General features: G+C 36.5%; 1 protein-coding gene across 1 annotated transcript in view; it reads left to right on the plus strand.

The window, feature by feature from the left end:
• The window catches only part of LOC119643536 (putative dual specificity tyrosine-phosphorylation-regulated kinase 3 homolog), a 39891-nt gene extending 36284 nt beyond the window's left edge, over nt 1-3607 (plus strand). The window contains exon 9 of the transcript XR_005248321.1: nt 1008-3607. The gene's annotated coding sequence lies outside the window, so the exon portion shown is untranslated. The remainder of the gene's footprint in view (nt 1-1007) is intronic.
• The last annotated feature ends 4572 nt before the right edge of the window (nt 3608-8179 follow it).

Consider the following 8179-nt stretch of genomic DNA (forward strand, 5'->3'; position numbering starts at 1 on the left):
AATGGATACATTCCCTTAAAAACGCTTGACGTCCCGTAATATCTAGCCTGTCTACTTCTTCACTCTTTAACCCGTCGACCAAAAGCAGACACCTTTCGGCATTTGTACAATGCACCCTTAAAACCAATAAGTATGCCTAGCATATATTTATGACCGCAGTCATTAATGCAAAATGTTGATCTCTGCGAAAAGCGAACAATCGATGAGAGAATTCAGACATATTTTTAAGCTTTTTATCAAACTCCCCTTTAGCACTTCGTCAAGCGCTGGGAGGAGACTGATGCGTCGTTAAGAAAAAGGATGTAAACTCGCCTTCTCAGACGGCTTGAAAAGGACTACAACCCGACAGACATCGAGAATAGGTTATACACATATATTCCACATTAACCTTTTAGATAGCTTTCATCACCTCTCGGCTTATTCCATCTTTAAAAACTGACATTCGACATCGCGTTCCCTAATTCAAATTCCTTCAAAGAAGTTGGAGAGGGCGCCAATGTAATAATGGAAGACACCACCATCCGGTCCAAGGAAGAATGTATCAGCGAAGCCTTTAGACCCGCCCTCTAACTAGTTTGTACACCAGCTTGGCTGGGAATACCACTGATTTACAAACGCATTTTGCCTCTCCTCATCTGATAAACTTGACCCCAAATTGATTCAGTCGTGTCTCTTGTGAACTGATAATGGTCGAAAAATCTTCAATAATAGCAGTGTGTAAAATGTCTAAAAGGACTTGTATAAATTACGAAATAAAGATATATATTTTTTTGGTAAAATGTGAAAGTAAATGAAATTTCATTAAAACAAACATGTGAGGGATATAAAGAGATTTTTCTTAACAAGCAGTGAGGATTTTATTAATTGAAGGTGTCTGCATTAGCATTGGTGGATGAGATAATTAAATCGATGCCTTGCAGCAAAATAGGCGAAATAGTTACAAGCAAAACCACTTTTCAAAAATTTTTTAAAAAGTTTCTTTTTCTTATTTTTCTAATATTTAATAGCCTTGTTAAAGCATGGCAGGTGCAAGCTTCGAGAGCAAAGTTGCTTGATGAAAACGGATGCAGAAATGGTTAGATCTAATACGTGGTAAAAAGATGATCGCAGGAGAAAAAGCAGAAAAATCGAGTGTAATGTGTGAAAGATGAGATTTAAGCAGCAAAATATTGGTTTTATTAAAATCATAATGCTTAAGTTGGATTTGACACATTAGAATGGTGTGGTTTTATTATGCCTTTAATGAAAGGAAGCACAAATTGCTGAGTGACATGGATTCGCAGGTAAACTAAAAGATAGAGAGTGATTTACAACCACCTGTGGGAAGTTGGCGAAGCAAAGATCTAGCGGTCTGCCATTACGATTAGGAGTACGATTGTATTTAAATAAATTATGATCATATAGTTTATTGAAGAACACAAGGGATATAGGAGTAAATTACGTATAACTGTTTTTTTTGGCAATTTTCGGTCGACTGGCAATAAATTCAACGTTACGAGTAGTAGCAAATTCAGATGAATGGAACGGAACTGCAGCAAATATGGCAATTAAATAGTATCACCAGTGCTATCCACTCGATTTTTTCAGAAAATCTGGAAAGAAGCTGCTCCAACAAAAGTAATTCAGGCTTTAACCAGGCTTCAGTGAAATCCAAACAGAAAAACATCGTGGTCAATGAATTTAGGAGAGAAGGGCGAATTTTTGAGTTAAAGCCCGTAAAATTTTGGTAAATAAAAGTTAATGGGCCTGAAGCAACATTTAGTTTTTTGAGGATGGAAGAGCTACTGAATTACTATTTCGGAGTTGATCCTGAGTTGATGAAGCAAGATAATATTTTATGGTATTCTTAGAGGTGTCAGGCGCCACTCTTGACACGAATATTGCTTTTCTGTATGGTACTGCCGTCAAGCAAACGTCACTTATATTAGAAATGATAGAATGCACAGGTAGAGAATTTTGAGTAGAAGAGAAAGTAGAGGGAGTGACTACACTTGTTTATGCAACTTGTGTGAATTGTCCAGTTGGATGCCCAGTGGACACACCCGAGCAGCTAGGGAAGAGGCTGATTTATTGTCTTTGTTTGAAGATGTAAATAGACTAGCATAGTAATAGACTCAGCACAGTTGACATGAGGAGGGTTTTTAGGCTTATTTGTAATATTTTTATTACTTGCTAAGTTTACGACAGACAAAAAGCTGATGTTCTTTATAGGCAGGCATGAACACTCGAAATCTTAACCGGATTCACTAAAGGCAGATCTCCAAGTTTTATCGTTAACGTTTATCGAGCATTATGGATAGGCGTGCAAGATTAAGCCGAAGACGTAGGTGAAGTACCAGACGCTATATTATAACGTAGTCTTTCACAGGGTGAAGGAGAAGGTAAGTGCAATAGCACGAAATTCGTATACTTGATATATTCATCCAGTTCTTGTTTAAATTTGCATCAACGGAAACACATACACTTTGGTTACTGACGCTGATAAGCGTCGTTTCCACATTCACATCACTTATAAAGAGAATGGAATGATTATTAATATTAAAGAAACCCGAATTTCCGTTGGCAAGTCTATAAGCCTACCGCCGGAATTGCCGGCGTACTAGTGCACTCATTATACGATGTTCTTCACCGCAGACTGCGGGGGTGGTTCCAAAAAAACTTATTTCATCTGTTTGCTAACGTATAAGTTAAATCGGGCCGACAGACGTCAATTTAAATTTACAGTCGAACCTTCATTTGTCTTAACATTCCTCACTATTGGCTACGGGCCTCGAGCGCAAAGTATATATGCAACTAACTATAACATATAGTGGTTAAAGAAATGTATATAATAATAATTTTAATTAACAAAAAAAAAAAAATTAAAACTAATTAACATTAATAGGTAATAAAGAAAAATTTAATCATTTAAAAAGGATTCAGCTGTCCTCCCGTCCCAATGATTTAGTTGAGGGACGGGTGTTGACCGTATTGTAGCATAATAAAAACAAAAATGGAAAAATAAACCTTTTATAATCCATCTCAATATTTCAATTAACCAAAAATAAACTGCAAACCTTTTGTTATGTAATAGAGAGTACAAGTTGTACTTAAACATTTTCATCAGCAAAATTTCGTAGGTGGCGTTATTTAGGTCTCAGTAAAAAAAAACAAATTTGGCAATTGTGATATGTGTGTCACTGGTTTTTCGGATTACCTCTGTTGAACACCTACATTCCACTTTTTATCGAGCAGTCTGCAGATGGTGACACTCGAGAAGTGCACGTGCGAAAAACGCCTTTAAGAATCCTTACGGAATGATGGACGCAACTTATCACATTGGCTGATCATAAGAACTGAGCCACTCTACACCTCGCCCTACCTATGATCTGCTTCGGTCCATGATTTGTATTGGGGATCCCGAAAATGGGTTCTCAAACCCTTACACTGCTTTCCTTTCATTAATAATAAATAACTCAACATATTTTTATTCACATAAAACAGGTTGATTTATCATGATTTTGTAATAATCGTAGTAAAAGAAGATGTGTGTAAGACCTTGTATAATTTATAAAAGCCATAAGTTAAATCGAAGAAGAAAAAAAATTACAATAATAAACGAATAAAAATGAAAAGGAAAAAAAGCATGCATTAATTTACGAAAAATAAAAATAGTAAAAAAAAAAAATCAGATAAAGAAAAAAAAAACAGTATTTTACTTCTTCGCTTTTTTTTCTTTTTTAACACTAAGAAGATTTTTACTCCGTCGAGTAATTTTTCATTTTCACGTTGATAAATTTTTTTACTTCAATCAATATTAATATTTCAATAAATTAGTATTTCAATTTATTAATATTTGCTTTAGAAAATTATTAGTTCTTCGTCGTTAAAATTTTTACACATTTTAGTAAATATGTATACTTTTTTTTTTTTAACTTTGAATATGAGAAATTTGCTGCTGGCCGAAAGCGAATCTGTTGCACTCACCAATTCAAAAAGCCAAAAAAAAAAGATTTCTAATGCATCACCATTTTTCTTCTTTATGGGCGCCATAAATTGTCATGGAATTTAACAAACCACTACAGTGTTGCAAATATTTTTTTTTTTGTTTGTTTAGAGATGGATTGGACCAGTTAAGTTAATGTTAGATCCATAATCCAGAAACGAAGTTGAGAGCGATTGATGAAAAAATTTAAGCATAGGTAGACTGATGTGGCAGAGTGTTCGCAATGAGAGGCTCTGTTCCGCTGTCAATCCATAAATCACCGTACTTGGTACTGTACTGTCAAGATCCGGCTAATAATGCCGATAAAAGAAAAAGTGTAGGCGATTCGTGATTGTAATAGAAATACTAAATGTAAAATTAGAATGAAAACTCAGCTGATTTGATAAAGGCAGTCAGTTGCTTCAAATGCCTAAAGTTACCAGCACGAAAAATTTCATATAGATTGTTATACAGGTTAAATATACTGAAAGATTGTCTAAGGATGTCAAACCTCCTGCACTCAAAAATAAGGTGCTCGGCAGACTCAGTAATATTGCAATCCTCACAGATGTCAGAGGAGGAGACTTTGATCATTTTAAAATAGACCTTGTCGTAGGTGTGATTACTCATAAGACGGTGAAGAACTTTAAATTCCCATGTTGTGAATTTTCCTTTAGGTAGAAGCGTGGGTGTCAAAAAAGGGTAAATTTTGTAGAACAGCCGGTCACTTTTTTCTCTAGCTAAAACATGATACTCATCTTTCCATTCTTTTAAGATGAGTTTTTTGACTAGCAGAAAAGCTTCGCTGGGGGGGTAGTTTATGGACAAAACTGTACCATCGAACCTAGCTTGACGAGCATGGAAGTCAGCTTTTTCATTGATACTAAAACCGCAGTGACCTGGGATCCAGATGATGTGGCATTTTTCAATACTTGGGTCTTTTAAAAGGTTGTAGATATCGAAGACATACTTATTGGATGGGTCTTTGTTCTTGATTAAAATTAGAGCAGATTTGCTGTCAGAGAAAACTACAAATTTTTTCAGCTTAATTTCAGGTGCGTGGATGATTGCTTGTCTGATGGCCAGAAGTTCAATGAAAGTGGATGATAGTTCTTGTAGAACTTTGAATTTTCCTATAAGTAAGTTTGGGTATTCAATAATTGAAAAACTACAGATGTCTGAATTGATAGATCCATCCGTTGCGTATATTTTGAAGTTATTTTCGACGAAGTGGTTAAGTTTTTGCAGACAAGCGATTCGAAGACAAGACCCTGATCGATTTTTTTTTGAGTTGGTGATTGAATTAAGTAAGTTTAATTGAACTACGCATTTATCATGAATAATATTATTCCAGGAGGGTATTGAGTTAACTTTATTGAAGATGTTACTGAATTTTTTGAAGCAGTTAGAGTAACTACTGATGACATGATTGTGTCTGGAAGCGACCTCGTCAAAGAAGGCAGGTTTGAAGATTTTTACCTTGAGAAGTTCTTTTGCAGTTACAAGATAAATTCTCTTAGCAACGGGGAGTTCATAAGAGATGGAACGTAAAATTGATGTTGGTGTTGAGGGGGACAAACCGGTACAACGTCTTGGGATTGAGTGTTGAAAGGTTTGTATTTTTTTTAATGTATACGCAGGAGCGTTACACGATGTAGAGTAGGGATATTTAATTTTGGATCTAACAATAGATTTGTAAACATTTAATGCTTTCCTAGGTGGGAGTCCGGTGTGAATGTTGGTCAGAAGTTTGATGACATTTGAGCCTGTGTTGCAATTTTCGAGGCTATCCTTGTAATGCTCATGCGTGGTTAAACTTGAGTTGATTATTCTGCCCAAAAATTTAAAAGAGGAAGACGGACTGATTTTTATACCATTGATTGTAATGTAAAAAAATTTTTTGGGACCCTTAGCAAAGCGAATGACTTTTGATTTTTCCGGGTTGAAAGTTAGATTTAAGTCTGCGCAAAGTTTGTGAAAAAGATTGGCTTTAGTGTCGAGGTTACGGACTGCTTCCATTAATGAGTTTCCAGCAGAGATGATGAGGAAATCGTCAGCATATTGAAATAAATGGGTAGAATTGTCCTGTAATTGATGTAAACCGGCTGTGTATAAATTGAAGAGAACTGGGCTGAGACAGCTACCTTGAGGTAAGCCTCCACAAACTTCGACTGTATATGAATCTAATACGAGAGTTCTCGAGGAAACAAAGTTGAGAATCCAATGCCTACGTTGTGTCGGGATTTTAAAATCAGATAGAATTTGGTCCAGTTTCGCTAAGTTTACACAGTCGTAAGCTTTATTAATGTCTAAGCAAAGCATGACTACCTGGTTTCCATTTGCTTTTTCATTTGCAATTGTGAAAAGGACTTCATTAAGGCACATACCGGTGGAGATATTTTTTTGGTAAGCAAAGGACCTTGACGGGAGAAGGTGTGAGTGATTCAGGAATTTTGTTAGTCTTTCTTTAATCATTTGGTTGGTAATTTTTAGAAGAACAGACAAGAGGGATATGGGTCTGAAGTTGATGAATATTTCAAGATCTTTTCCGGGTTTAGGAATGGGCACTATTTTAATTGTACGCCAAACGGTGCGAAACGAGTTGGTCATCCTGCGCTCATTTATAGCAGATAGCAGGGTTAGAAGGCTTGGCATGGGAAGGACCTTTATCATTTCATATTTGATTCCGTCATGGCCTGCTGCTGTGGACTTCTTTTTCGACTTAAGGACGTGCATGAGTTCATCAAGGGAGAATGGAGACATGTTTTCGAGAGTTCGAGAGTTAAGTAAGGAGGTTTGGAGACCACGTGTCGAGGGAACTTGAGCTTTCAGTCATTCAAGATAGGATTTGTTGTTGAGATCATCCCAAATGGGGTGTTTGTATTTCTTTTTTGTGGTGCGATGACCATTTAAAAATTTCCAGAATGACTTTGTATTGCTATTTGAGCACAGCTCTTCGATAACGAGGGCTCGGTGGCATCTTTTGGCTTTTCTAATCGATTTCTTCCATTCTTTTTGTGATAACTTGAAATCTTCAAAATTAGAAATATTGGGGTATTTGGAAAATTTTTGTTTAGCAGCCTGTAATCTACGGAATTGTGAAGTGAGCAGCTCGTTCCACCAAGGTTTTGGTGAGTAGGAATTCGAGATTTGGATGTCGGATTTGGCGTTAATTATTTCTTGTTGAAATGAGCACTGGATAGATTCGACCTGTGGCTCAAGACATACGTGAATAAGATTATTTAGGAGTTTTTTCCTCGAGATAGTCATTTATCTCGTACGAGGTAATAGAGGTGGCATTAAAGAGAATAGGAAGGTGGTGGCTGTTTCCCAGGAAAATTTCTTTTTTAACCTCCCGTTTGAATGTGAGATGGGTTGCGTTAGTGAAAGTAAGATCCAACACGCTACCACAATTGTTGGTCGTAGAGTGAAAATAAGTTGGTGAATTATCATTCAGACAATAGAAGTTACTAGCTTTAATGGATTCTTGCAAGGCTTTGCCTTTATTCTTTGACACGGAGTCACCAAAGCAAGGGTGTCTTGCATTAAAATCTCCTGCAATTATGACATTGTGGAAACTATTGAGCATATCACATAGACGATTAAAGTCATCCCGGAAAGATTGAATGGGGATGTTGGGCTTGAAATAGCAAGCAGCAATGACGATATTAGGTTTTAGACAAGAGGTTTTGATAATGACAATGTCAGCAGTCGATTTAAATGGGATTTGATTGAAGGATATTCCTTTTCTGGCAAGGATGGCAACACCTCCATAGCCGTCACTTCTACATTTATAAGCGGAGTTGTAATTTGAGATCGGAAATTTTTTCATCGGACAGAAAGATTTCACTCAAGATGGCGAAATCAGTTCGGTTGGAATTTATGAAAAAATCAAGAGAAGGGGCATTACGCCTGAAGCTTTGTATGTTATACTGTAGGAAGGACGTCATGAGAAATGTTAGAACATGATAGGGCCGACCCAGATGTACTTTGTTTTAAAAGATCAAATTTTGATTTAAGGGAACTTATTTCTGTTTGGATGGTTTTAAGCATGTCTTCTTGAGAAAAGATGGAGAGAATCCTGAAAATCTTTTCCAGAATTATCTCCATTTCAGTGGATTTATGGTAATTGATGAAAGTATGCTTTTCAGGGGGTGGGGTAGGTTTTTTTGGCTCCTGCGACTTGTTACTGTAAGTCGAGGGCGTCTTGAGACA

The sequence above is a fragment of the Glossina fuscipes genome, unplaced genomic scaffold (assembly GCF_014805625.2).
Source record: "Glossina fuscipes isolate IAEA_lab_2018 unplaced genomic scaffold, Yale_Gfus_2 61185, whole genome shotgun sequence".
NCBI classification, from domain to species: domain Eukaryota; kingdom Metazoa; phylum Arthropoda; class Insecta; order Diptera; family Glossinidae; genus Glossina; species Glossina fuscipes.